Raw genomic sequence first — 213 nt, 5'->3', positions numbered from 1 at the left:
TTATATATCATGCCTCAAATAACTTTTAATCAATATTATATTATATTATATTATATTATATTATATTATATTATATTATATTATATAAAATTAAAAATTTGAAAAAAAAAAAAGATGTGAACAGATAATTAAAAATTTGATAAAATAAAGAAAAAAACTGTAATTTTGTGAAATAGCCTATCATTGCAATTTAACATAACAGTTTTATATTTT

Source organism: Cyprinus carpio, unplaced genomic scaffold (genome assembly GCF_018340385.1).
Source record: "Cyprinus carpio isolate SPL01 unplaced genomic scaffold, ASM1834038v1 S000006610, whole genome shotgun sequence".
Taxonomy (NCBI): Eukaryota; Metazoa; Chordata; class Actinopteri; order Cypriniformes; family Cyprinidae; genus Cyprinus; species Cyprinus carpio.
This window is presented reverse-complemented; position numbering follows the sequence as displayed.